This window comes from Ailuropoda melanoleuca, chromosome 16 (assembly GCF_002007445.2).
Source record: "Ailuropoda melanoleuca isolate Jingjing chromosome 16, ASM200744v2, whole genome shotgun sequence".
Lineage (NCBI taxonomy): Eukaryota > Metazoa > Chordata > Mammalia > Carnivora > Ursidae > Ailuropoda > Ailuropoda melanoleuca.
The window spans coordinates 15,214,741-15,228,420 of record NC_048233.1 but is presented as its reverse complement, the minus strand read 5'-3'; positions in this window follow the sequence as shown (position 1 = coordinate 15,228,420).

Sequence of the window (13,680 nt, the reverse complement as noted above, 5' to 3'; positions counted from 1 at the left end):
AACTGTAAGATGTATTCAAACTTAACTAATCAGTGAATAAATCCTGAGTTCCTGCTAGCAATAAACCGTGAACAATTATTGCCTGTCTGTTATACATGTGACACTGTCTTTAGTACAACATCAGCACTTAACAGTAATAAATTTAATTCAAAAGACATTTATGAAGTGAATACAAGGCACTTGGCCTCATGCTAAAATCTGAAACTAAGATAAATAACGTCGAGTAATTTTGTTTGAGGAGTTTATAATCTAGTAAACACAAAGGCCCAAAAAAGTATGAAGGCCACCAAACCTGAGGAAGAAAGTATTTCAATTGAGAAATGAGAATGCTGATTGGGGTAGGAACTCAGGCAGTAAAGAATTTACCCTTTCTACTTATCTTTGTAACAAGCTCTTAGATGAGTACAGAGTTTTTATCCAGCTGCTTTTATTTTGGGTAAAGGGACGGTTTCAGACTTTGAACCCTTCTCCTCACCATCATTTTAAGTCTATAATAAAATCTTTCAGAAAAGCTTGACCCAAGCTTTAGGACAAGTAATTCCCTAGTAAATATTAAAACAGTTTAAAAGGTCAGTGATTTGGGGTGGAAGAGCAAAGGTCATTCAGCAGAGTAGCTGTCCCAACAAAGAAAAGGGGGATCAGATCAGAAAGGTCTAGAAGAATAAAGCATTTGCAGCCTAGCAATTCTTGCCTTTTAAAAAGCCCAAAAAGGAGAAATATCAGAAAGGATTGCCATTACCACAAGACAAGGCTTACTGTAAGTGGGAGGGGATCAGGTGCCCATCATTTCTCGTAATTATCTCAGATCTTTGTTTTTTTCTAAATCCACAGAAAAAGTGCCCCTGTCACCTGAAACTAAGGGCGCATATCCTTCTTGAAGATTTGCGCCAACATGCATGAGAACTTTTAAGATTAAGGGAATCAAGAAGTGAAATAAAAATAAGCAACATTCTAAGCATACAAATGTTTTTAAAGTTTTTATTTATTTGACAGAGAGAGAGAGCACCAGCACAAGCAGGGGGAGTGGGAGAAGCAGACTCCCCACTGAGCAGGGAGCCAAGTGCGGGACTCAATCTCAGGACCCTGGGATCAAGACCTGAGCCGAAGGCAGACGCTTAACCCACTGAGCCACCCAGGCGCCCCTGAGCATACAAATTTTATTTTAGAATTATAATATGCTTTTTAAAAGGATACTAGATTATTTATCTCTCCCAACCATCCTATAACAGAGTTCTTATTTTTTCCTATTTTATATATATGCTCTCTGAGATCCAGAGCAATTTGGAGGTTTTACCAACCTCTAAAACAAGCTCTGAGCCTAATACCTACGGGACATAAAAGGAGCCACAAGGAGAGGAACAGGACTAAAAAATAATGAAACTCATGAAACAAGTCAAGAGAATATGGTAAAGCTATAGGATAGACAAGTAGATCAAAAGAACAGAACAGAGTCCAGAAACAGAATCACACTTAGTTGGTCAATTGATGCCCAACAAGGCACCAAAGCAATTCAACGGATAAAGGAAAGTTTTCAACAAATGGCGCTGGAACGACTGGATAGCCATATGGGGGGAAAAATGTACTTGTGCACACCATACATGAAAATTAATCCAGCATGGATCATAGACCTAAAGACTAACACTCAAATTTCTGGAAGAAAACAGGAAAACACCTTTGGGGTAGGCAAAGATTTCTTAGACAAGGCACAAAAAGCATTATCTATAAGAGGAAAAAAAATATTAAGTGGACTTCATCAAAACTGAAATCTTCTAGTCAAAAAAAATCATTAAGAAAATGAGTAGGCAAGCACAGACTGAAGGAAAATATTCTCAATAGATTTATCTGACAAAGAACTTGTATGCAAAATATACAAAGAACACCTATAACACTAATTAAGAGACAAAAATATACAATTAAAAATAGAAAAAATATGCAAAAGACTTGAATAGACCTTCACAAAAGAAGTTATGTGACTAAGAAGCAGATGTAAACGTGCTCAATGTCATTAATATTAAGAGATATGCAAATCAAAACCACAATGAAATACTTTTTCCCAAACATTAGAATGGCAAGAATTAAAAAGACAGACAAAATCAAATATTGATGAGGGTGTGAAGCAAGTGGGATTTTTAAACATTGATTGTGAGAGTATAAAATAGAACACCCACACTAGGAAAACTGGCTTGTAGTTTCTGAAAAAGATAAACATAGGCTATCATTTAACAATTCCACCCTGAGGTATCACTCAAGAGAAATGAGGACATATAGACCCAAAAAAGAATTGTTTAAGAATTTTTTTGCAGCTTCATTTGTAATTGCCCAGGCCTGAGAAAACCTAAATATCCATCAGCAGAAGCAGAGAAAACAAACTGTAGTAACATTCATATAGAAATACTAACTAGGCCTCAAAAAATAGTAAGAAAGTACTAACGCATAGTAACATAGCTGAATTTCAATGCTATGTCAAGTAAAAGAAACAAGACACGTTTCATTTATATAAAGTCCAAAGACAAATGAAACTAATCTATGATCACAGAAATGAGAAAAGTGGGTGGTTGTGGTGGGATGGGGTGCCAATTGGCTGAAAAGGAGTATAAGAAAACTTTCTGGAGTAATAGAAATGTTCAGAATATCATTTATGTGAGAGTACACATTTATCAAAACTCAGTGAACTATACACTTAAAATCTGTGTACTTTACTATGTACAAATCGTACCTCAATAACAAAGGCATTTTTTAAAATTTTATGAACTCCACAGAAGGGCGTAATGAGCTAAGCCTAAAATAATTACATGGTCACCTCTATCAATTCCATCTTAATATTGGGTAGAAAGTACTGAAGGAAAATGTAAACATATTTCAGAGACGACCATGAACTCTTAGTTTCTGTTTCTCCCTCTTCCACAGAAACAGTAGGTATTATTTGCTTTTCCCAGAAGAGGGATATTCTTAAGTACAATTGTCTGCCAAGCGTTAGAAGGACATCATCCCTTTCACTGAAGCAGTCGAAGAGCAACACCTAATCTTGCCAAGATGCTCTGGCAAATGTTTCAGGCAACATGGAGACGTAATTCTCCATTTGTAGGATTAATGTTGACTTTTCCAGCAGAGACCACTACACTCTCACATGGTATTCCATGAGATTCCATTCCACTCTGTCATTCCAATTTAGTTATATAATTTAGGTTCTTTGAATCAATCCCTTCAGTGTAGATGAGATATTGGAGGCTTTAAAACACTGAATTCACCGAAGCGAACCTGAAAATATTATTTCAAGTTTAGAAAATAAGCACTATGCACCATTTGCTAATATTCCCATAATTGCTTTTGCTTCTTTCACATCATATAAGCTTACTGACCACAATTGCCAGAATGTACGAATAGGAGTCACCATCACTTCTATCACGGAGCCTCTTTTAGAAACACGAGAGCCTACCGTGTGCTGAGAGAAATCACTTGGCGAATCTTGTAGTACCTACTTCTTTTCTGCCAAACATGTTTAAAATTCTTCTTTTTCTCAGTTTTGATTTAGTAACTTTAGATCTCTGCATTATGTGGTGTTTTGCACAGAGCTATTGACTTCAGCTAAGGAACCGTGAACAATAATTATTTTGCATGACTAAGCTCTGGTACACCATTGTCAGACAGGCACTTTACAGTACCAGTAGTTTCAAAATTTAGAACAGAACTGTCAAACAAGCGAATGCCTCCACCAAAGACTTCTATTTTCAAGCTACAGCCTTGAGTTCTATGATGTGCAATAATAGAGTGGATCTTTGTATTCTCGTGAAAGCTCCTGATTTGACAGTCCTGGAAACGAAAGCCTGTTTCTTTCTAGAACAGATATATCAGTAATAGCAACAATATAATTTTTTTTTAAAGATTTTATTTATCTATTTGTCAGAGACGGGGAGAGAGAGAGAGAGAGAGATCACAAGCAGGGGGAGTGGGAGAGGGAGAAGCAGACTCCCCATGGAGCAGGGAGCCTGATGTGGGGCTCGATCCCAGGACCCTGGGATCATGACCTGAGCCAAAGGCAGATGCTTAACTGACTGAGCCACCCAGGTGCCCCAACAATACAGATTTTTAAGCAAGGCTGAGGTTTGGCATGAGGGCTGGAAATGGGAGCNTCCTGATTTGACAGTCCTGGAAACGAAAGCCTGTTTCTTTCTAGAACAGATATATCAGTAATAGCAACAATACAATTTTTTTTGAAGATTTTATTTATCTCTTTGTCAGAGACGGGGGGAGAGAGAGAGAGAGAGAGAGCACAAGCAGGGGGAGTGGGAGAGGAAGAAGCAGACTCCCCATGGAGCAGGGAGCCTGATGTGGGGCTCGATCCCAGGACCCTGGGATCATGACCTGGGCCGAAGGCAGATGCTTAACTGACTGAGCCACCCAGGCGCCCCAACAATACAGATTTTTAAGCAAGGCTGAGGTTTGGCATGAGGGCTGGAAATGGGAGGCTCAGGCATGGAGGTTATTAAGTGCTAAGAAGGACTGTATACAGTCAGTTAAGCAGCTTAAAACATCTGATCTGGCTCATCATTGTTGGACATCTGTCCAATTATTCCAGGAAATTTTTATGGGCTTAACCAATTTGTACCAACTAAAACTTTTATCCTAGAAATAATGTAAATCTAATACAAATGTTTCTTCACATTTTAAAAAGCCTAAGAATGGAACATGTTACAGCAAGCATTAATAGACAGGGACATACATTTTCTATAAATTAAATGTATTTTACCCTTTCAGCTCAGCCAGGCATGGCCCATCAGGAACACAGGCCAAACAATTTCTGTTTCAAAGTTGACATTTTACCCTTTACATTTTTACAACACTTTTTTTCCAAGGGTCTTATCTTCCACTGATAGTTCGATTCTTAAAACAACACTTTAGGACAGGCATTACCTTCTTTGCATAGGTTTAAAAACTTAAGAACAGAGATTAAATGACCTTTAAATGTCCTATGACCATGAAAAATAGAGGGAAGGATGGGAAGCATGACAAAGATGTCTCTCAGATACCTCTGTCTTTAAATACTTCTTTTTTATTGACCCAGGCCAGTGTTCAAGTTCTCCAAAATAAATTCATACTAACAGATTTATTACTGCCGCTTTATAAATCAGAATTCTGATTTATTAAGTAAAAAGAGAAAGTTCTGCCTTTCGATTGGTCAGACTCCTCGGATCTACTTTACAAAGTAGTCCCTTTCTAGGTGGAAAAACAAATAAGAAATAACAAATTGTCCAGAACGAAGGAAATACTTCCTCCAGGCTATCGTAGAATTTGGAAAATGATCTCAGGTTCTCTTCAGAGGGTACCTTTCAAATGACCACAGAGACGTTACTACAATTTTTAAAGGGGATTCTCCAATTTTAGTCTCTCTCCCCACCAGTATACCCTATCCAGCTCCGCATGTCTGGACTTTCTGGAGCACAGCTCTGGTATGCCACTCCTCTCCTAGAAATTCAAGATAGGATTCAAGAAACAATGATCTCCACTGGTCTACCTTTCCGATCGCAGCTGCAGGATGCATCATATGGCAGTGAAAGCAAAATGTTGGGAAATGGACTGGGTCTTCTTACCTCATTTGGTCAACTTCTGGGGTGAAAATCTTGATGTAATACTTGGTAAGTTGACCTGCACCCAGCTATAATAGTACCCAACAAAGTACTTATGTAGAACTTGAACTTCCCTCTTTGAAAAGAGTATAAAGGATTTGTGGGAAATTGTTAAGCAGGCATTTTGAAAATAAACAATAAATCTAGTATACATATGTAAAATTATGAAACTTGTATTAGGGAAATTTTTAGGTTACAATTTCTTGACACCCTCAAAAGTAGTTGGCAACTAGAAAGAGAGCGTTTAAGTTACTCTGTATGAGATAGAAGAGAGATAAAAAGTGGAGAGGGTTACTAGAGCAGAAACTTTACAAACCAGAGCCAATAGGTCAGCAGGAGCCATAGGGCAAAGGGCTGAGAAAGAGCTGAGATGGCTGGAGAAGCAGAGGAACTTCGGAGGAAGAGCGATGTGGCTCGCAAGGATTGTCATCAGGATTTCAGACACAGTACGTAATGCAACCTTCCTCCTCTTCCCTTTCCCATACACTCTAAGGAAATTCTCCCACTCTCTCTAAAGTCCTAGGGAGTTGATTTTCCTTCTGGAACTCCCGAGAGGTGCTGAGCTGGACTCCAACAAACAGCCTGAGAATGTAGAGGGCCCTTGAGCACAGCCACGTCTTGGTTAAACCACTAACACACAATGAACATACAGCAGGCTCTGACCACAGTTCCCATTCCTCCTCGGGAAGAAATGGCAATAATTGGATTCGATTACTCAATAACTGGCAAGAAGTTGATCCAGAATAATTTATTCTCTGCGTATTCTACTCTAGTTTCATCCAGCAAAACTCTGCCGCATCTTGCTTTAGAAACTTTACTATGAAGTCTCAGTCTTTACTTGGGCACCTGTTCATAGTGCAGTCCATGTATATGGAAGTCTATAAACGACCACTGTGGAAAGGTTTTGCTTTCAATATGATCTTCAAGCATGGATGGGCTGCAGACAATGATCTGCCTGCCATCTCTTTGTAAGATCAGTGACCATCTCAGCTCTCACTCACAGGGGATAAGAGAGATAGGGATGGGGTTTAAACCCGCTATAATGATAAAGAGAATTCTTTCCTGCTTCCCATGAGATCTGAGAATAGATTGCTCCACATAGACAGTGACAGGACACTTTCTGTCAACACTGTGAAATTTCCATCCTTCAGAATTTCAATGTCTGCAATGGCTTAAGAATGACAAAATATTTTAATAGCTTATGGGGCCAGTATACAAATTACTGATATCTCAACTGTATGTGAAATTCCAGGACAGGCAGAGAAAGCAGAAGACTAGGGGAAGAGTCTATATGTATCGCTTACTCTCAGGTTGGTTCATTGGCACATGTTCGATCTATTTCCGTTGCTGTACTTCTCTTCCGTTGTTTTATCTGACAATATCTTCTTTTCACCTTAGTTTGTCTAAAATTTATATAGTTTAATATAACTTCTATTTTTCCTTAATTCTGAGGCTTTTACCAAATTAAACATGATTTTGTTCTCTACTGAACTTTTGTAGGAGATTGTATTTACCTCCTTTATGGTATGTTTACATTATCTTATAATTTGATTACTTTCATATTATTTTAACACTCCCACTAGACTATTTTTACTCACCCCTAAATATGCAATATATAAATATAGGGCTCTAAATTCGTTGAGGAACAATGTATCTGTTCCTGCTCTTACATCACACTGTCCTGATTTCTGATTGGAATTATTTTAGAGCATGACATTTTTCTGACTCAATTCTGGATTGTCACATATAACTCATTTGAATTCTTGAGTCCTTACCCTCTGCTAGTTCCAATGTCTAGAGTCCTGCTTTCATTCCAGACTTTAGAGAAGGCTTCCCTGACAAAAATATCTATTACTCAATGGTTATTTTCTGATTTCCCAAGCTTGTCTTTAGTGCCTGGCCTGTTATCTGACCAGATGCTCATTGCTATGTTGCTCCTCTTTTGACAGAGAGTAAAGATTTGTTTGAATCTGAAGGCACATCTTTTCTGTCTATTCCACATTTGGCCTGACTTTGCAATTGAAAGCACTCCAGCCTCCATGTGCTTGTCTCTAAACTTACCACCCCCAAGCTGAGCAACACATTTAGATTTTTCCACTATTCTGCTTTCTCTTTCTTGCTCAACCCATAGGGAAAATCCCAGCATACATTCTGTCTTGGTCTTCTTAAAATTATTGAAGTGATACATATCTTTCTATTTTTCTTTCATGCACACAAGTCTACAAAGTAATGGTGTAAGACAACAAATGACTAAGCTTTTCTCTAAGATCAGGAAAAACATGGAGGTGTTGCATCACTCTCACTCAACATAGTACCAGAAGTCCTAAAGCAGTCAGGCAGGAAAAAGAAACAAAAGTTAACAGAATTAGGAAAGAAGTAAATTTGTTTCTATTTGCATATTACATGATTTTATATAAAGAAAATCCTAAAGATTCAACCAAAAACAGTTAGATCTAATTAATGAATTCAATAAACTTTTAGTATACAAAATTAACATCTTAACATATAAAAATCAGTAGTATTTCTCTACACTAACAACAAATTTTCCAAGAAAGAAATAAAAAAATCAATACTATCTGCAATAGCATCAAAAAAATTAAAATACTTAGGAATAAATTTAACTAAGAAGGTGAAAAATATCTCCATGCTGAAAACTATAAGACATTGATGAAAGTAATTAAAGAAGATACAAACAAATGAAAAGGTATCCTATGTTCATGGATTGGAAAAATTAATATTTTTAAAATGTCAGTACTACCAAAAACATCTATAGATTCAATGCAATCCCTATCAAGACTCCAAAGGCATTTTTTTTTTACAGAAGTAGAGAAAAACTCTCCTAAAATTTATCTGGAACCACGAAAGACTCCAACAGAAATCCTGAGAAAGAAGAACAAGGCGGGAGGCTTCACAATTTCTGATTCAAGCTATACTGTAAAGCTACATTCATCAAAACAGTGTGGTACTGGCATAAGAACAGACAAATGACCAATGAAATAGAACCAAGAGCCTAGAAATAAACCTAAGCATATCTGGTAAGCTAATATTCGACAAGGAAGCCAAGAATACTCCATGGAGAAAAGAGTGTCTTTCAAATATATGATATTGGGATATTTGAATATTCACATGTCCAAAAATGAAACTGGACCCATATCTTACACTACTCAAAAAAATTAACTCAAAATGGATTAAAGACTTAAGGCAAGACCTGAAACCATGAAACTCTGAGGAGAAAATATGGTAATAAACTCCTTACCACGGGTCCTGGTAATGGTTTTTTGGATATGATACTGAAAGCATAAGTAACACAATAAAAAATAAATAAGTGGGATTACATCAAACTAAAAAGCTTTGCACAGCAAAAGAAATCATCAACAAAGTGAAAAGACAACATACAGAATGGGAAAAAATATTTGCAAAATATGTATCTGATAAGAGATTAAAGAAAGAAATACATAAACAACTCATATGACTCAATAACAAAAATAATAATAGAGAACCCAATTTAAAAATGGGCAAAGGAACTGAATAGGCATTTCTCCAAAGACGATATATGAAAGGCCAGCAGGTACTTGAAAAGATACTTAACATCACTTGTCATCAGGGAAATACAAATGAGATATCATCTCACGCCTGTTAGAATGGCCATCAGCCATCTTCAAAAAAACAAGAGATAACAAATGTTGGTATGGATGTGGAGCAAAGGGAACTCTTGTACACTGTTGGTGGGAATGCAAATTGGTGCAGCCACTAAAACGGGATGGAGGATCTTCAAAAAATAAAAATGAAACTACCTATGATCCAGCAATTCCACTTCTGGGAATATATCCAAAGGAAATGCAAACACTCACTCGAAAACAAATACTGTATGATCTCACTTATATGTGAAATCTAATAACAAACAAACGAACAAACACCAAACTTGATAGAAAAATAGATCAGACTTGTGGTTACCAGATGCAGAGGGTGGAGGGAGGGAAAACTGGAGGAAGGTGATCAAAAGACAGATAAGGACTAGGGATGTCGTGTACAGCATGATGACTGTTGCTAACTCTGCTGTATGATACACAGAAAAGTTAAGAGCATAAATCCTATGAGTTCTTGTCACGAGGAGAAAATTTGTTTCCCTTTCTTTTTCTCTCTTTTTCTTTTTGTTGTATCTGTAATGAGAAGATGGGCGTTGTCTGAACCTATCATGGTAATTCTTTCCCGATATATGTAAATCAAACCATCATGTTGTATACTTTAAACTTATACAGTGATGTATGTTAATTACTTCTCAATAAAAATAGAAAAAAAATTCAAGAAATACATAGAGGTTGACCTGGATTTTTTAAAAAAGTAAAATGTTTGTAGAGGGGATTCTTACAAGACTTTTTCTCACTGGAGTTTAAGATGAATTATTTTATAGAGTACATTAGGATAATTTTAGTCACAGATCCTTCCAGATTTCTGCCTTTGATCCAATTCGTGTATGATCATATCCTTCCCTTTATTTATTAGTCCTTAAGTGAACCTTAGGTGAAACCCTGAAGTAGGCAAGAGTTCATCCGGCAGTAAAGGTCATCCAGGCTTTTCTCTGCACCTAGAAATATATGAAAATGTCTGCAATGCTATTCTGGATCTAAGAGTCAGCTGTCCCTGTCCTTTTATGAAACACCGTGGTAGCTGCCTATGACTTGAGGTTGATGTCAAGAAGTGTGGCCCCCTACCCTGCCTAAGCTCTCTCTATACATTTGTTAGAATTTTTACATTCCAAGTATCAGAATATCCAATGCAAATTCAATTAAAAGGGATTTATTAACTCACATAATTGGTTAGTCCACAGGTACACCTAGTTTCTTTAAGGGCTTAGCTCAATTTTATAAAATGAATTTGGAATCTCTCTCCATTATCCAGCTTTGCTTGCTTGGTGTTGGCTGCATTCCAGGCAACCTCTCCCCTCATGTTTACAAGGTAGTCCTGTTTCCAGAAATGTTTCAAGTCATAGAGGTAAGTTTTCCTGACCCTAATTGGTGTTAATTGGGTCACGCATCCATCCCTGAAATAAGACAGATAAAATACACTGAATAACTTACACTGCTGTGGTGGTGAATTTTACGTGTCAACGTGTAAGGCATTGTTGGATGAGATTAATATTTAAATTTGTGAACCTTGAATAAGCAGATGGTCCTACATAATATGGGAGGGCCTCATCCAATCAGTTGGTAACCTGAATAGAATTAAAAGGCCAGCATCTGAGAGCAAGAAGGAATCCTCCAGCAGACTGCCCATGGTCTTCATCTGCACCATCAGCTCTCCTTAGTCTCCAAGCTGCCAGCCCACCCTGAAGACCTTGACTTCCCAGCCTCCATCCTCACACAAGCCAATTCTTTATAATAAATCTACTTATCTTTTATTCTATCTATCTATCTATCTATCTATCCGTCCTACTATTTCTGTTTCTCTGGAGAACCCTGGAGAACTAATACAACTGCTGAGTGGGTCTACCTCCAGAGTTGGGGATGAGAGAGAGCTTCATCCAAATGTTGATTGGGAAACTAGGAATGGTTTTAGGATATAGGGAGGCTTGGCTTCTAACAAGACAATGAACAAATATCCGCTAAGGCTTATCAACTTTTTATGACCTTTTGTCCTCTCTGCTTCTTTTTGTAGCTCATTCTTTAGACCAAGTGACTAGGTTTGAATTTCAGTTCAGCCACTTATTAGATATATGACCTTTGCTTGGTAAGTTACATGACTTCTCTGTTCCATATTTTTTCCTGTTTCTCTTTCAGCAATAATAATAGTTTGTTCCTACCTCACAGGAATGCAATGATTAAATAAATAAACACATGCAAAATTATTAAGCAGGGACTGGAACATAGAAAGTATGCTATTACTATTACTATGCTATCACTATTATGATTATTTTTGTTAATCACAACCTCCTTTGATCCTTACTTGTTCCCTATTTGAGTTCCTAGTTTCTCCACGTTACATCATTTACTGCTCACAACTGAACTTTCCTGACCTTTTCCAGTTCTTTCTGACTCCCCTATTGTAATTTAGCCAAGGCAGTAAGATTTTTATCAATACGTTCTTTCTGTAATTTACAAAACCGAACAGACAACCTACAATTGTAGATTTTCAGAACTCATGGAGATCATCTAGTCTAGAAGTTTCCAAAGTAGGATACACAGGAGTTTTGATTCATTAAGTTGAGGGAGAAATATGTTAGGGTTTATATTTTATGTATTTTAAATGTAAAATTTAAGAAAGAAATCAGCTTGCTATTTAATGAATGGGTTCATAATAGCATATATTTGTGTGTGTGTGTGTGTGTCTTATAATACATATATGTTAGAGGGTAAATGTTCAATTATTTTTTTTATTGATAGGCTAGTCTAATCACTGAAAGACCAGTGATCCCACTTGCTCTTCTTCCTTCACAGAGGAGGCAAGTGACCCCAAAGAAAGAAGCAACTTACCTAAGATCTCAACTGTGAGTAGAAGAATCTGGTTTTCAATGGGAGACAGTGTGAGACGACCATAGCTAAGTCATTTAAACCTACGCAGTCTCAGTGTCCTCATCCTTAAAGGGGATATTATGGGCCCTGCCAAATAAAATTTGTTATGAGTATTGAATGAAATGAAAGTGTATTAAAGAGGGTAGCACAGTGGTTGACCCAATGTAAGGGTTTAATTAATGTTAGTTCTCTTCCTTTCATGTCTCAGGATAGAGGTCTTTCCATTGACCGATAGTGCCTTTCAGAAACCGGAATAAGTAATATTGTGTTATTTGGTGCTAATAAAGATATGCATTGCTAAGGAAAATTTTTGCAATTCAAAATATTTTTAAAGGATGCAAATACTGTAGTAGTAATAATAATAATAATAATAATAATAACCTCAGTACCACAAGAGACAGGTAGCTGAGGGATGCAGGGGTAAGGGTTTCCTTTGCTACCTTCCCCACAAATCAAACCATATGGGTTAGCACTGCTGTTGGTACCAGAATTCTCCTATTGGAGGAGTTTAGGAGCAGTGATCTGTTTGGAAGGGGAAGCCAGGGACTTGTCCTACAGCTGGTTGCATAGAAAGTACAGTTTCTTTAATGTGTATTTATTTTTTAAAAAAATATTTTATTTATTTATTTGACAGAGAGAGAGAGACAGCCAGCTAGAGAGGTAACACAAGCAGGGGGAGTGGGAGAGGAGGAAGCAGGCTCATAGCAGAGGAGCCTGATGTGGGGCTCAATTCCATAACGCCAGGATCATGCCCTGAGCCGAAGGCAGACGTTTAAAGACTGGGCCACCCAGGTGCCCCTTTAATGTATATTTATATGCAGTAGCATTTTTAAGGGGATGTTCTCTTGCCCCACCCTCACCGCCACCATCACTGGGTCTTGTCGCCTATGCCCATATCCTTAGCCTAGCAGACTTTTCCATTCCTTCTCAAAATCCTTTGCAAACAATAGTAAATCTCCTTCACATTCACAGGTGTTCTAAATAGCCGCTATCCTATGCGAACTCTTCACTTTCAACTTAATAAGTCTTCCCATTCCTAAATCAAAGCTAATTAGCTTTGTTTTTCAAATTGCTGACGCTGGGGGTCTTCGCTATGACAAACTTGCATGTGATTAGTGATATAACGGCTGGTGCTGAGCTTGGGCAAATATTTATAGAGTAATCATATTGGATAGGGTTGAATAACCTCTTGGATTAAGTGTGAGCGTCTGCCACGCAATGCTGCAGAATTGTGCTAACTTAATGGTACAGTCCATTGTTCCGTCTGCTGATACAACCTCTACAGACCCTGATACAAATATAATCAGGGATATCAGGGCACAGTATGGTTCCTTTATTGGCACCCGTGGCAGTAATATGCCAGAAGAATCCAAATGTCACTTTGCAAATATAGATGATGTGGTAGGTAAATGGAAGCTCACTCAGGGAGATTAAATATACACGCATGTAACACAGTGACGAGCCTAAGGTAAGTAGTCAGTGGATAAATAGTTGTTAACATTATTTGTCTCTTAGCTACCAAAGGGACAATTTTGCTTTTATTTACT